Source organism: Magnolia sinica, chromosome 6, assembly GCF_029962835.1.
Source record: "Magnolia sinica isolate HGM2019 chromosome 6, MsV1, whole genome shotgun sequence".
Classification (NCBI taxonomy): Eukaryota; Viridiplantae; Streptophyta; class Magnoliopsida; order Magnoliales; family Magnoliaceae; genus Magnolia; species Magnolia sinica.
In genome coordinates, this window is record NC_080578.1 from 103,247,693 (window position 1) to 103,264,094 (window position 16,402).

The 16,402-nt window shown below is 35.6% G+C and overlaps 1 protein-coding gene and 1 pseudogene across 2 annotated transcripts in view; one reads left to right on the plus strand and one right to left on the minus strand.

Moving 5' to 3' along the window:
- The window catches only part of LOC131249353 (probable disease resistance protein At4g27220), a 98,602-nt gene that overhangs the window by 72,075 nt on the left and 10,125 nt on the right, over nucleotides 1-16,402 (plus strand). The window lies entirely within an intron of this gene.
- On the minus strand, nucleotides 8,885-12,120 carry LOC131249805 (transcription factor MYB20-like; annotated as a pseudogene).

Here is a 16,402-nt window from a genome sequence, read left to right on the forward strand (position 1 = left end):
AAAATCGAGCCTTTGACATAAGCATGTACAACAATAACTCCGAAAAATCCCCTTCTTTGGTAATATCAATTCCAGTAAACGGTATTCTAGAGGAATTTGTTACACCCACACGAGCTATTTGCAGATACTGACTGGTTAAAGATGGGGTGAAAGTGGGCCTGGCTTGCCCATGCCCTTCCACCATGAGGATCACCTTGTGCAAAAATCAGCCCCATCCATGTTTTTTAGACTCAACAACTTGGATCGATTCCTTGGGTCTTGAGTTGAGTCGTGACTTGCCTGAGTCGGGTATTAAATTGGCAATGGTAACAAAGACAGAGAGAGACAGTGGAAGAATTGTTATTCCTTTACAGTGCCCGCACATAGATTGGAATCCTTGGAACCAGCTGAATGTGAGCCGAGCTTCCAGTGGTTTAGGAATAGAATTTACAAGAACCATTCTGGACTTAGACGACTGCCTACTATAAAGGCTTAGATGATGATGATGATGACGGTTAAAAGAAAAAAAAAAAAAAACAATAATAAAAGATGTCAGATATGCATGCTCATGCTGGACAAAAAAAAAAAAACACAACATCAAGAGAACTGCACAACCTCGGCTGCAAAATTTTCTACCCAGGTGCTACTGTCACTTTGAATTGTGTTTTTGATTTGTGCTCCTACTCCTGCCTCCTAGCTGTTCATACTTGCTAACATTTTGAAGCTGAAGCTTCTCCATTCCCATGCTCAAATCAGTTCCTGCTTACCTTCACACTTTGTGATTACTTGCGCACCAACAAAAAGACCAGTTATGAGAGTTGTGAAGAGTTGTGGATTCAGCTAGCCACTAATGCATAGATTGACCATTAACAATGGACATCATCTGCACTCAGCTAATAAAAATAAATAAATAAATAAATAAATAAATAAAGAAGAACAAAGAAACCAAGTAAGAAGAAGAAAGAAAGAAAGAAAGGAAGATAGGATCTCAATAAACAACAAATCAGCAAATAAACTTACAGAGATCAAGATAGGATCTCAAACATCTTTTATTAAAAGAAAGGCATAATAAAATTTGATAAATCAATTTTAGGGGCATTAATCTCAATAATAACAAAGTAAAGAAATGGCAGGACATGTCTCAAACCTAAGAAAATGCATCCTCCATAAAGTCCAGTTTCAAAGTGAAGAAAAAAGACTCTAATAGCCACATATCCTCTCTTTTATATGGGATTTGCAGTTTTATTCCACAAAGCAACAATGTTAAATATAACAATATGAAGGCCATTTCTTACTTGTTCCACTTTACTACCATTTTCACACCCAGCTCCAGCCATGACTATTTTAACTGCTGCTGCATCAACATCCACCTTTCATATTGTGCATGAGATGGCAGACCTCGTATAAAAAAATGCCAATTACCGAAAATCCAAAAACACAATGTAATACACTATTACTCACTGTCAATGGACCATGCCCAAAAATGGTTACAGTCTCTCAATCTAGAAGAGCATGGCTCATCCTCAATCTGCAATGGTTCCCACAAGATCAATATTGTGGATCAACGATAATGAGCCCCCCATGTACGAAATGGGTACATCAAGATACTAACTACCATTTTAAATTCTAATGCATTGGGACTATACTCCAATTTCTCACTTCCCATGAAGGATAATATGCTAAAATTTATAAAGAAATGACAAATGGGCCACGCGTATGTAAAGTATGTAAAAGATGTGAGAGAGAGAGAGAGAAGGTTGTTTTCTTGCTTTGGTTCAGATTCTATTACAGTTTATATAGAAAGCAGAGACTACATAGATGTTACACAAATGTTTAATTTCATGATAGAGCAATCCTATTGGATAGGTTAATTAGATGCCACACAATTGGTGGGCCTCATGCCCAACCTTGTAAAACAGCCTTTTCCAGCAGCCCTTAAAACTGGCTACGGGCAAAGGTTAGCCCCATCGGTCGGCTATGGCTGATGGTATGTGATCAGGTCGACTTGATTGGGCGAAGTTGAGTTTTTCTACAACAAATCTATGGATGTTACCATATTTCCTTGGCATAGCTTTTGCAAGTTTCCTTGTTTTGTTGTTGTAAGGAATATATATTCTCCTTTGAGCCCTGACAATAATAACACAAGCACCATGAAAAGTCTAGAAAGAAAATAGAAATCAAAGATATGATGCTCATAATAGAGCTCCAAACTTTTCACCTGCATCTGTCAATGCATATATAGGATAAAGGTCTACAACGTGATTGCTATCAACACCGCTAGGCATCTAGGCAGCATTATTTTTCTACAAAAAAGTAGATCAATGAAAGCCATATATACCCAAGAGCATGGCATCCACCATTAAAAATAGTATGAGAAATTAGACCCATTAGCCTACACTTTCTTCCACCATCATAAACCAAATTGATTTTTCTCTCAACCTGGAAAAACTGGCATATACATAAGAGAGATGAAGCCAGACAGTAAAAAATACCAATTTAAAATGATACTAGCAAAGCAGAATGGAAAATGTACACCAATCACTTTCATAGAGAATGATAACATCTGCAGTGGCAAGGTTGATACCCAGACTAATGTATCAAGTAAATGCAATTTTGTTTGAGCTGATGCATAACAGAAAAGACCAACAAGTTTCCTTCTCACCCAAAAAAAAGACCATTCGTTTCAAAAAGAAAGAAAAAAATAAATAAATCTGAAATGGGTCTTTTCTCTATTTTGCCTACTCTTGAGAAGATTTGTGAGAAAATGAATGAAAACCATTTCAGAATTTTTTAAAAAAATTTATTTAAAGGTGAATACACACACTCGTAGTCTCTTTCCAACTGCATTTATAACTAGAATTTGGTGAGTCTTCTAATCCAAAAAAACACTTAATTGAGCAGGGGATGACAAACATAAGGGTAAAAAAAAGTGTCCTACAATTTGATTGTAGCTCAGATTGGGAAAACATGTTTTTAGAGATCTTTGTGTTAATAAAGTTCCCTGTTAAACAAGAAAAGACCTTCCACAAGAAAATGTATAAATTGAAGAGACGTGTCGTTCGTATGCTATCAAATGAAACTAACACAAAAAATAAATGAAATTTGCTTGAGGATTTTGAGATAGAAATTACATTTTTTTTCTGCTGCAGCAAGACAGGTTACATAAGAGTGTTGGCAGTGTATTGGCACTACGCCAAAATGGCCAATTTGCGACGTACTTTTGCGACGGATTTCATCCGTCGCAGCAATCTCTTGGTTTAACGACGGATTTAATCCGTCGCTAACTGAAAAAGTCCGTCGCTACGCTCGTCCTTCTCGAATATCCGTAGTCCGAACGTCGCAGAATTTAGCGACGGACCAAAATCCGTCGCTAAAATCTGTTTACGACCTATTTACGACAGATTTTTGTCCGTCGTAACTAAGCGACGGACAAAATTCGTCGCAAATTTTGATTTGCGACGGAAAATGAATAGTTGCAAATTCCCGCTCAAAATAACAAATGGCGCGCTTTTCAGTTGATTTTGCGACGGATCAGGTCCGTCGTAAAAAGACTTTCGCCTTAAATTTATTTAAATTTTTTTTTTTTTAGAATATGGTGGAAAATTAAGTTTTTTTTGTAGTCTAATAATTGTTTTTTAATAGAATTTCAGTGGTTTAATTGTACATATTTGTATCTAAGATTATTTTTTAACAATTGATTGAACACACAGAGAAAATTTATTTTGTTTTTATATCAAATGAGTGGAATTTTTATTTTTATTATTTAATTTATAACTAATATTTAAATGATTTGTACTATCACATGAAAAAGAATATTGAGAAGTTTAAAAAATTTAACAATGTTTGAGGAAAAAATTAGATTTTGAAAAAATAAAAATCGTTATTTAATAAAAATCTATTTTGTGGGAACAAAAAAGAATATTTAATAAGGTTGATAAATTTGAAAAAAAAAAAGCATTTTATTTTGAGAAAAAATAATATCCTAAAAAAGAAAATTAAAAATATTTTAAAAAATGTGAAAATTTTCACAATGTTGAAAAATGAAAATATTTTAAAAAAGAAAATGGGAGTTTGAAATTTGAAAAAAAAAATATATTGTGAAGTTCAATAAAAATTGACAAATTCGAATAAAATGCTTTTAAAAAAATGGAGAAGTGAAAAAGAATTGAAAATTTTTTAAATAAAACAATATTAAAAAATTGATACTTTATCAAAAAACAAACATTTTAAAACGAAAAATAAATAAGTTGAAAAATTTTGTGATTTTGAAAAATAATTGAAAATGTTCAAAATTCGAAATTAAAAGAAAAAGTTATCTATAAAAACACTAAGATTTTGAAAAAATATATATAATTTTTTTAAAAAAATTGAAAAGTTGAAAACAACATGATGCTTTTGAAGAAAAAAATCGGCATTTTGGAATTTTTGGGATAAAAAATAAAAAATTGTGAAAATTTAAGATATTTTGAAAATAAAAATTCAGAATTTGTATTTTAATTTATTTTTTGAAATATTTTATAATAAAAATGATATTTTGTTAAAAGTCTTCAAAGAAAAATTAAGAGTAAAAAAAAAAATACATTTTGAAAAAAAAATGTAATTTTTAAATGGAAATTGATATTTATCTATGAAAAAAAATATTTTTTAATAAATTATTTGGCACATCTACTAATTGAACATTTAACCGTTTTTGGACAATTGAATTAATCCAGATTGAAGAGTAAATAACTTCATATGTTTAAATCAAATTTTACTCAAACTGTTGATCAATCTTGTATTCCCAATACCTTTCTCACATATAGCTAGCCTGATTGGGGCGAGTAACTAGTCATATTGAGGGTATTGATCAATAAAATAGAGTGAATAGACTATACATATAAAATGGGCTAAATATTATTGCCAAAATTGTGACCCAACTTATTGACCTCTCGGGAACCTATGAATTGATGTTAATAAGTTTTGTGGGCCCCATCATGATGTGTGTCGAACATCAACACCATGCATTTAATGTGTCTCCTTTAGGTTATGAGATATCTCAAAAATCATCCGTAAACGAAACTCAGGTGGACCATACTATCTAAAACCATGTCAAGACATCTTAAAAAATATAAAAGCACTTGGTGGGGCCCACATGAGTTTTGGATGCGGCTAAAACTTGGTTTGACCCCTCATCCAAGTGGGACACACATAATGAGTGGGTTGGATATGTGAATCATATTAAGACAAGCCCAATATATGATTATGAACGTTTTAAGAAAACCCCTCTTCATTTAGGTGAGTTAGTCATTACCTTTACCAAAGTAAACTTTGTGGGGTCCACCGTTATTTATTTATTTAATCCATTCCGTTTATCCACGTTGACAAATAATTTTAGGTCTAAAGAACAAAAGGAAGCATATCCAAAGCCCAAGTGGACCACACCACAGGAAATAGTGTGATTGAACCTCTACCGTTGAAAATTTCTAGAAGGCCATAGAAGTTTTGGATGAAGCTGATGTTTGTGTTTTCTCTTCACTCATATCCTTTTTATATTATTAACAGGTTGGATGAAAAATAAACATTACTGTGGGCCCAAGGAAGGTATCAACGATGGAAATCATTATTCCACACTGTTTCGTGTGGCGTGGTTTCTTGAGTTTTGGATTTATTGAAAATTTAGGATCAACCACTGTTCATCCATTTTTCGAAATCATTTTAGAGAATTATCCAAAAATGAATTATATCCAAAGATTAAATGGACCACACCACAAATAAGGGGAAAAGATTGGCTACTACTCCGCCTGGTCGGTGCTCTATGGGCCCCACCATGATGCATGTGTTTCATCCATGCCTCCATCTATTTTTAAAGACCATCTTATGGCATGAGACCAAAAATGAGGTATATCCCAATCTGAAATGGACCACATTACAGGAAACAGTGTTGAATGAGCGTCAACCATTAAAAACATTTTGGGGCCATAGTTTTGGATCGAGATGATTTTTGTTTTTCTCCTTCAACTGGGCCTGTATGACTTAATAAATGGATTGGATGTTAAATAAACAATACATTGGGCCTTAGGAGGATTTTAATGATGGATATCCAATCACTATTGTTTTCATGTGGTGTGGTCCACCTAAGATTTATATACCTCTCATTTTTGGAATAAATCCCTAAAATAATCTTTAAAAATGGATGAAAGTAAAGGATGAAATACATACATTATGGTGGAGCCCACAGAGCACCAACCACCACCCACGAGGCTGGTGTCAGGGAGAATAGCAAGACTAGCTACCGAAGTGACGTCAGCAAGTTCCCTGGGCCCAACATGATGTATGTTTTATATCCACACCTTTCATCCATTTGCAATATCCAAAGAATGAGTTAAATCCACTGCTCTAGAGGACCCTAACACAGAAAACAGTTAGAAACTTTTAAAGGCCACAAAAGTGTTAGATCAAGCTGATATTTGTGTTTTCCCTTATTTCATGTCTTTTTTAACTTTTGAACAGGTTGGATTTCAAATAAACATTATGATGGGCCTTAGGATGGTTTCAACAGTGGGAATTACTCTCCCGCTGTTTTCTGTGGTGGGGTCCACTACAGATTTTTATCTGCCTCATTCTTTGGCTCATGACTTAACATGATATCTCAAAATGGATGTACGGTGTGGATATAACACATACATCATAGTGGGGCCCACAGAGCACCGACCAGCATCACTGGCCAAACCCGTCCGTAATGGTGTCGTTCGTAGTTGTGGATATAATGTAAAATGGTGGTGATTTGTTCATATCACTTGTGGCAATGATTTAGGGTTATCCAGACCATCCAAATAGTGGTTACACTTGTAGATTGTTAATATTGATAATTTTACCATATAATAAAATTATAAACAACCATTAGGTGGTCCGTTAAATGTACGGATGATAACATATGATATTATTTAAATGATGTAAAACACACATTGTGTGAATTTGAATGCAAATTTCATTTTCGAAGAGGGATTTCTAAAACCCTCTTTCGAATTCCATTTCTCCCTCTGTTGAATTCCATTTCTGTTCTGTTCTTCGTCGGAACCGGCCTCCCTTTCGCCTTTTTCAAGCTGAGGTCTTCAATCTAGGTATGTACTCATTTATCTAATTTAGATCCCCAAAACCTAGTTTTAGCTCCCTTCCATCTTTCTATTCTCGTTTGAAATACGATTGCGTTTGTTATTGGATTCTGATATCTGGGTTTTTTGGAGTGTCGGATTTACGGATTTCTGGATTTGGGTTTGCTGGATATATATATTTCTGATATTTGATTGTTTGCTTTATTTTTTATTGAAATGGGTTTTTCTTTTTGGATATGTTGCTTTCTGGAATTGGGTTTTTCTACAAAAAATTTTTTTTTTTCCGGGGAACAGGTGTTTGATGTTTGGTGATCGCTGTTTGTTTGGTTTTTTTTTTTTTTTTTTTTTTTTTTTTTTTAAAACAGTAGTTTTCAGATGTGAGTTTCTTTTACCTGGAATTTGGGTTTTTCTGTAATTGGGTTTTTGGTATGTTAGCTTATTACTCTTTGCAGTGGTTGGTAATATCTGGATGTTGGATTTTTGCAAATCGGGTTTTGGGTTTAGGTTTTCTCCTTTGAAGCTTGGCTGTTTGGAACTGCTGATAGTCAAGGGTTCTTTCATGTAATGCGTTCTTCAGTTCTTGGCTTATTTCATTCCTTTTTTGGATATGTCAGTTTCATCCTAGAGGAGAAATGGGTATGGCGATAGTCTAATATTCATCTAACTGGAGTTTCTTTTGGCTCGGGTTTTTATTTTTATTTTTTGTTGGAAAACATTAGATGGTTGAGAGGTTTTTCAATGGTGTATACATTTTGAGAAGATCGAGACTGTTTTGGTTTTCGGAGTATAGGCTTGCGTGATTATGTTTGTTTATTTATTTATTTCGGAGTATGTTTCAACATTAATCTGGTGCCGTAATCAAACCAAATCTGCAATCTCTTCTCTACATTCTAACAACTGACCTGTTAGAAACTGAAAGATGAAGAGGACATGACATAGCTTGTGTGTGTGTGGAAATGAGTCTCTTTGCATTTTGTTATGTGCTGGCACTGTGCATATTGGTGCCAATCGTGGATCCACCCAAATTGTGGAATAGAGCATGGCTAAAATTGCCACCATTTTTGCAAAAAATAAAAATAAAAATGTTTCAACATTAATCACTGAAACTTGCTAAGATTTCTTTTCTTGAAAGATAATATGCCATTACTCGTTTGTGATTCGTATACATTTTACCATCGCATCTGAAGTCTAAGCCATCCTCTGCTTTATTCATACAAAGAAAGTTACCTTGTACACTGACCACTGCCAACTTCAGAATACTCATCTAGACATCAACATGCATTGGCTATGCATTTATCTGAGTTGGTCTTCATTATTTCACTTTGCATTGAAGTTTCTGATCTTGGCTTTGTATCTGTTAATGCTTCAGCAGTCTAGTTTCAGTCTGTTGCATTTGAAACCTTAAAACTCATATGATATTCCATTATGACAATAGAAATGGACTTGGTTGTCTCTCAAGAGCTAGATGTCTTGACTTTTTCACCCCTAGTTTATTATGAAATAGTTCATCCTTAAATAGCTGTGATGGTACTTAGTTTAAGGTAATTGGAAATATCGTTGGTTGCAAAACCCAACTCTTTTTAGCCCATCATTCTTTCAGGCTACTAAAAGGGTCAACTGGACTATTCCTGAACTGAATCATGATCTCAAAAATTATCTATGAACCAAGGGAGATTTAGAAGGAAACAAGAAGAACAAGATCTAGTAACATGTTCGCATGATAAGAGACAAGCTCAATTCACACAACCAAAGCATAAATGTGAAGAAAGAGTGTGCACTGAACTGAAAGGTCAACATTAAAAGAGATAACCAAGTTACGTTTAAGATTTTCTTTATTTGCATTAAAACGCTCCTTTTTTCCACATTTACAATCTGCAAACTGCAGCTATAATAATTTATAGAAATTTCAAATTCTCATACCTCTCTCTCCCTCTCTCTTACTTTCAAAGAGAAAGATATTACAGAAAATGACCCATAAAACTCCACTCTACAGAGAATAAAATGGCAAAAATCATGATGGGATTTCTCAATTGCCGGATTATTCTCTAAATCTTCCAATTCCAAATAGACCCAAATGAGAAATTCAATCACATCAGCTCCAACTTCCACGAATCATACTGATTGAAAGGATCAACAGCTAGTTTCCTGTCACCATCATCACAAATCAAATCCCATCCATTGAAATCATCCATCCCCCACAAGTACATAGGGTCTGCCCAATCCAAACTAGAAAAGTCAAGTTCTCCAGGCAAGGTGGAAGAGCTTGAATCACAACAAGATGAAGAAGAGGCAGATGAGACTAGGATTTAATTGGGTTGAATCAAAGGGACCTCATCAGTACAAAAGATGGGAATTGCTGAGGAAAGCATCAGCTTCTATAGAATTCAATGCACTTGTAACGCCATTTTCTTCTTTTGAAAGTAGAGTATTGTATTGCTCTTGTTGTGGTTGTTGCTGTGGCTGTTGTTTTTGTGATGGTTGTTGTTGTTGTGGTTCTTCAATTGAAGGAGAGAATGGTGTATGTGTGATGGGGTCAATGCCCATCTTCTTAACTTCTTTTTAATGTGGGTGTTCCAATGGTTCTTTATTTCATTGTCAGTTCTGCCAGGAAAATGCGCAGCTATTTTAGACCACCTGCAAGAAAAAAACAAATACAGGAGATGAGACACAATGAATATAGGTAGAATATATATACTAATGTGCTAAAAAAATGTGGTCCAAATTGAAAAAAAAAAATGGGAAAAAAAAAAAAAAAAAAAAAAAAAAAAAAAAAAAAAAAAAAAAGATGAAAAAAAGAAAAGAAAAAGGGTTGAGATGATGGGAAGAGTACCTATTGCCAAGACTGGCATGGAGATCAATGACCATCTTCTCTTCAGATTCTGATAAGAGGCCTCTCTTCAAATCAGGCCTGAGGTAGTTGGTCCACCTTAATCTGCAGCTTTTCCCACACCTTAGCAATCCTGCAACAACACCCACAAGCAAAAATTCAAAAACTAAATAAATAAGTAAAATAAAATAAAAGGAATGCAAAAAAAATGCAAAACACCTAAGCTAGCTTTTCATCTTCTTATTTGACTAAATCTTTATCTTGAATTATTTAGTAGTTTTGCTTGACTAATCTAGTAATTTGTTTCAGCTTTTCATCTCTTTATGCGTGACAGAAGGTACACATTTCTATTATGATTTGTTTTGATTGTTTCTTTGCTTATGCGTAAAATGTTCTGATTTAGATATTAAGAACTACGTAGTGGCTTGATCCCAATCTTCCAACATTGGGTACGTAGGCAGCCGTTCATACTAGACCGTATCGGTGCAGCCACAATTTTTATTTTTTTCTCCCCTTCTCGTAGTGTGGATGCATTTTCATCAGGACTACTTGGCAATAAGAGTGAGGTGGATGTAAGTTCTCGAAACCTTACAAGGCTTTTAAACATAAACATTCCTCGTGACTAGTTTTTTGTGCATCATCATTCTACCATCAAGTTTCCTTGTATGATTGACCGTTTTTCTTTAGATGTCCAAAACATCTTTTGCAATTTATATGTGAAATCATTAATGCTATTATTATAAACACAGCATGCATAGCATTATATCATATGCATGCTACCGAATAAAGCAAAGTACAAAATCTCTACATTGTAAGTATAAATTTGCATTACAAATTAATCAACAATAAAGGCGTAGAACCATAAATTCGGGTGGTTCAAAGTAGCAACAAGTCAAACCCATGCACAGCCCATTTACTAAATAGGCTGAGATTCAAACTAGAGCCTAGAACCCTTGAACTGCAACCCAAGCAGACTTACTATATAGTCTAGAATTTAAGCCTGAGGCCCAACTTGAAACAAATTATTAGGCTCAAGTCCGACTCAACTTGACCTGTCTAGGTTTGGGATTAAAGCTATCTATTACTATTTATAAGCTTCTTAAAAGTGGGCCCAATTGGGGACAGAGCAAACTCCTACCTATCTACTTAACAGAACTCATTTTATGGCCGAACCTGACCAACGGTCCATTAAGTGTGGCTCAAACCTTTCTAAGAAGTGGGTTGGACCAGCTCAACCACTAACAGATTTGACCCATTGCCACGCATAAATCTCAGTCTCATTTTATTTTAACATCACAAACAAAAAACTCTTCACTTTATCAGTTGCCATGTTAATGTTGTTCACTTTCTGCACTTCGGATATTTGAATACGATCGATTGTTTCTTTCATTTTGATGTTCTGCTTCCTGCAGCCATATTGGCATTCACTGCTGTTCTTTAATATTTTTGGCAGGAGGTTGTTATTTTCCCTGATTATCTTTCATATGGGGATAGTCTATTAACTCCGTCTCAATTAACTTTCTTTACCGATCACATCAAGCTTGAGGATTTGAATGAATGTGAAAGCAGCGGATCTGCTAGTTTAGAATGGCCAACTGATAATCTCATTCATATTGAGTGTCAGCAAAGTGAAAGTGTAGGTTTCATGATTATATGCGGTTGAGATTTTTGTCTTCTTTATCTTATATAGTTGGAGCTTATTATTTCGTGGTGTCAAATATGGTGTTTCAGGTTGAAACTGCTCTGGTTAAACTTCGTCTACGACCAACTGATGTAGTGAGAGTCAATGAACATGGTACTACAGGTCGGTGCACCTCCAAATTTATTGTTCACTTTGTTACTTTCTCATTTGGTGTCCATTCCACACCACAGCTGGACATGTATCGGCAACTATTGGATTTATTTTTTTGAAAAGCTGGCAACTTTTGCATTCATTGACCTTCTGTCATACCGTTCTCTGAATCACTCATTTAAGATTTTATTCAAGCTGTATTGATCCTCCGAATCTTTTTTTTATTTTTATTTTTTAAATTATTTATTATGGTTGTCTGGTTCAAATTTTAATTATTAGCTTAAGATATGCTTTGGAATTGGGAAAATGGACTTGATTTTACCACTGTATTGGGTAATGTGAAGGGAATACTTGTATGCTAATTGAAGCTGTGATTTATCTAAAAACATCCTACTGCTCCCAGAGCTGTCACAGCAACCATACACCTTCATGTTTGCAAACCTTACTCTGGATTCCCTTCACACTATCAAAAATCAAAGATGCGTCCCTCTTTAGTACCAAAATAGTATGTTTCCATTTCAATCTGCTGGAAAGGAAGCTTTTCTTGTGACAGAGAACAATGAGATCCATTTCAAACTGGTTTTCTCCTCCTTTTGTTCAAGGCAGAAAAAGAAAGATCCATTGGTACTTGTTTGTTCCCTTGGAGATTGGAGCCAAACTCCATAAAACCTGTTTCCTTTTGTCCGTATTGTTTTCCCAACTATACTTTGTATTGCTTTTATTTGGAGCTTGTTTATCCTTAATTTTATTGTTTAAGTTTTTGCCAATCTCCTCTGCAATTTTTGTTGTTCTTTGCTGATCAAGTTGCTATGTTACAACTTTCATTTTCCTTCCTGCTGCAAAACTTATGATTCTTCTCTGTTAGTAGATTCCCTATGATAAATTTCATTTGAGGACTTCTCTCTAGGCATTGTGAAGTTCGAGTTTGCTGTTAGTGGTCCTCAGTGGCAAGAGAGAGCAAATGATTACATCATTGGCTGCAGTTTACAAGGCTAGATGGAATTCCATGCTTAAGTAAGTTTTTGACTGCCTGTTTATAGTTTGCATCCTTGTTTCTGTTATTAGTATATGCAAAGATGAATTGTAGCTTTCGTTGTTGGTTGGAAAAGAGACGTGCCCAACTCGAGCCAAGGATCCAGGCTTGAGCCCAGCCTGGTCTGCAAGGCATCATCCAATGATGTAGCACTACTTGAAAGAATTGAACTAGGATACATGACTAGAAGATCAGAACCTCCAAGACTCTACCAAAAAATTGAAGGCATAGGATTAAGTAGTTTTGGAATCATAAACCTTCTTTATCCTGTGGGATGCCTATCATTGATTTGAACTGTCTTTTCATTCACAAAACTTGGGGCAAGCCATAGTTCAAAAGTCACACCAAGATGATTGTAAACATCTGATCAATAGTGCGGAAAATGGACCGTCAATATTTTGTAAAACAAAATAGGTCCAGTCATCACTTGAAACATCTATTATATAGATCTCACTTTGTACTGTTTATGATTCCAAAGTAGCACTTTGGTTCAATGATTCTAACCATGTGAGCTGTTACCAATTTTTTGAATAGGATTCTTATCAAATAATAGTGTGAATTATTTTTTGAATGACTATCAGGTGCAAGATTAAAAATAATAATAATAATAATTTATCAATATTTTTTTAATTCACAGATATTTTAGTCCGTCGCTAATTTTTGAACGATGAAAACCAATTCTCATATTAGCGACGGATCTTATCCGTCGCTAATTTTGACCGTTGACAATCAACAACGTATTTGAGGTCCGTCGTTTAGTCATATTAGCGACGGACCTAATCCGTCGCTAATGTTTTAAGTGACGACTAATTTTTTGAATTTTGCCGACTGTTTTTTTATTTTTTACGACGGATTCTATCCGTCGCGATAATGCGACGGACCTTATCCGTCGCTGATTAAACGACGGATTTTATCCGTCGAAAATAAAAAACGACCCAGTAAACAGCGACGGACGAAGTCCGTCGTTTATTTGGTTTTACGACGGATTTGGTCCGTCGCAAATCAACGATTTTGGCGTAGTGTGGTGCATGTCCCAGTAGACAAATGATAGGAAAATATATTTTGGAGCTTTGGGGACCTCAAACTTCCTCAGCTTCTCAATTGGTCATTCTTTTCTTTTAGCCTGAGATAGGAACATAAAGGAAAGTTTAGTGGAGAAGATAATTCAAAAAAAATGAGTTAAACAATAATACTTATCAAAAAAATGAAAACAAGAAATTGCATATGTAAGTAATAAAGAAGTCAAAAGTAAAAGAAGTTGCAAATGTAAGAATATCACAGAACTTGAACTGTAAGCTTCAAATGACAAGTTAACCAAAATGAAATGTGCTAAACAATTAGAAAGAAAAAAAAAATCATCTTTATATGAGCCGCATACAGGATTGTTGGGTGCACAGAAATGGACAAGCATCGACGCAGTAAAATATAAAGAAGTGAAGTCCCCTGTTACATAGGAAAAATCAGAAATGAGCAGATCCAATCATAATAGCCATAGTTGAGCACAGGACTTCTCCTCAGCCAAGGTTTCAGGAAATAAAGGTAAAGAGACTACACACTTAAACTAAATCTCTACATTGATGGTGACACACACACACACACATGAATTTCAAAGAGATTTTGGCCTGATGAGCCCAAATAAATCAGCAAAAAACTTGAGCTCATATCCAGTCTTAGGGCCCAATCCTTAAAATCTGACGATACCTGAAATAAAGGAAGCTTAACTTGAAGACTCAAGCATGCTTTATATATTCTTGGGTATGTGACCTGCTGTGGATGGACCACACTTCCCAACCCTCCCAAATTGAAAGCCAAATGTGGACCATTGCCGCATTTCACTTCTAAACTGTCACTTTGCAGGCTAAATTATTGAACTTAGGATGGTCCTATCCATGAGAATTTTTCAAGCAATGGTCCTTCCAAAGTGGGGCCCAGCTGACAAACGGTCTAGATAACAGAACATTACACAAACTGAAAATGAGTATGCTGTATATCTTGGGGCCAAGGATCAAACAGTTCATCTGCATTTTAGTTCTAAGATAAGGAAATGGCAAAAAAAATAATTAAAAATTAAAAACTGAAAATGAGAATCCAGTGCCTATCACAGAGTTATTATGAGGATTACACATCATCAGAAGAATGAAGTAGCTTCCTTGCAAGGATCAAAACTCACTTCAAAAAATATCTTAAAAATCTCTTCCAGGCCCACCCCATAGAATTTTGCTCGTCCTTCTCGAGAATCTTCAAAACTCCTTTGAAACAACCCACCTCACATGATAAAATTAGGCCCCTGCACGTCTGGAAATCGGACTCCTCTTCTGCTTTCTTCAGCACGTCTGGAATTTGCACTTTAATGCCAATCAGATCTATAACTCCAAATGCCTAAAAAATCAAAAAACAGGACTTCTCACAAAATGCAATTTCTACAAGAAACCCTCCACCAAATGCTTCGACCTCAACTAGATTTGCTCCAAGCCATATTCAAAACCCTAAAAACGAGTGAAGGGGGAAAGGCTAAAGGAAATCCAAACTAGATCTGCTCCAAGTTGTAGAGAGAGAGAGAGAGGGAGGGAAAGGTACTAGGGGAAGAGGGTGCTGAGAGAGAGAGAGAGAGAGAGAGAGAGAGAGAGAGAGAGGGAATGGGGATGGAGGGCGCTGGAAGAGAGATGACATAAGAAAAACGCTGGTTTCTTTTAGCTTTTTCTAGCGGTTGCTTTTAATCAGCGCAAAGAGTTCCCTAACACCACACTTTCGGTGGCGCTCATTTCCTCCTATCGTCAACAGCCACACGAAGCCCAACGATTCTTACCTTTGCCCGCAGTTCGTATTGGTCATCCGCGAAAAAAAGAGTCGGTAATGGCCCACTTTCTTGTAGTGGGATATACCTCATTTTCGGTTTCATTCCATAAAATGATCTATAAAAACGAATGGGCAGCATGGATGAAAAACATACATCATGGTGGGACCCACAGAGCACGGACCATCAGGCATTGGCTGGTGGCTGGGGGAGTAGCCAATCCGTTTCCATGCTGCATGTGAACAACTGACAGATTTCACGATCTCATTTGCATAATCCATTTTGTTTTGCTTTTATTATGTCTTGAGTTGAGGTGGATCTAATACAATCGTTTTTTCAGAAGCTTTGACTGCAAATTGGCGCATGGGCCCACCATGACGTTTTAATCACATATAATCCGTTCATAACGTTAGAAACCTAATGTCGTTTGTGGCATCCAAAAATATTGCTGATCCAAAACTAATATAGACGACACCACCGGTATAATTAGGATGCGGGACACCCACCGTAAAATCTCTCCAGATTGTATGTGAGGTCATCTAATCTATTCAGAAGATGCATCTGGCCAAAATCATTGAACACTAACATAATAATAATAATAATAATAATAATAATAATAATAATAAAACCATGCCATTAGAAACTTAGTTGGGCCACAACAGACGATTTTACAGGTTTGAAGCATGATTACATGGAGTAAACCACCTAAATTTTAGATCAAATGAGCTTTGGGTGGAAGCTACGTGGCCCCACCACCCTACCCCGTACATTAGTTTCTCCAGCTCATGTCACCCCATGATCCCAAAAATAAGCAAATCCAAGATTTAAATGGACCACACTACTGGAAACAGGATAGAAATGCCCACTATTATATAGGACCCAACAT